The sequence below is a fragment of the Pseudopipra pipra genome, chromosome 27, assembly GCF_036250125.1.
Source record: "Pseudopipra pipra isolate bDixPip1 chromosome 27, bDixPip1.hap1, whole genome shotgun sequence".
In the NCBI taxonomy this organism is placed as follows: domain Eukaryota; kingdom Metazoa; phylum Chordata; class Aves; order Passeriformes; family Pipridae; genus Pseudopipra; species Pseudopipra pipra.
Genome location: NC_087575.1, coordinates 3,790,834 through 3,791,577, shown reverse-complemented (window position 1 = coordinate 3,791,577; position 744 = coordinate 3,790,834).

Below are 744 nucleotides of genomic sequence, written 5' to 3'. Positions count from 1 at the left end.
TGGATGCGGGGGAGGGGGGAGCGCGGGGATGCGGGGGAGGGAGGGGAGGGTGGCGGGGGAGGGGATGGGATAACGTGGGGATGCGGGAAGGGGGGGGATGGAGTGGCAGGGGTGTGGTACACGGCGGATTTTAGGGATGCAGGGGATGGGGTACCTTGGGGGAAATTTAGGGATACAGGGAATGTGGTACCTTGGGGATGCAGAGGGATGTGATACCCTCTGGGAAATTTAGGGATGCAGGGGGATGTGGTACCCTATTGGAAATTTAGGGATGCAGGGGATGGGGTACCCTATTGGAAATTTAGGGATGCAGGGGATGGGGTACCCTATTGGAAATTTAGGGATGCAGGGGAGGGGGTACCCTATTGGAAATTTAGGGATGCAGGGGATGGGGTACCCTGGGGGTACAAGGGGATGCAGAGGGTGTGATGCCCTCTGGGAATTTTAGGGATGCAGGTGGGTGTGGTACTCTGGGGGTACAATGGGATGCAGATAATGGGGTGCCCTGGGGGAATTTTAGGGCTGCAGGGGGTGTGGTACCCTCTGGGAATTTTAGGGATGCAGGGGATGGGGTACTCTGGGGGAAATTTAGGGATGCAGGGAATGTGGTGCCCTGGGAATGCAGGGGGATGCAGAGGGTGTGAGCCTTCCCTTCTCCAATGAACCCTCCCAACCCGGCTCCATCCCACGTGGAATCATTTCGGTTGGGAATGGGAAGAGGTGCCACGTGGCCCTTGGAGCAGG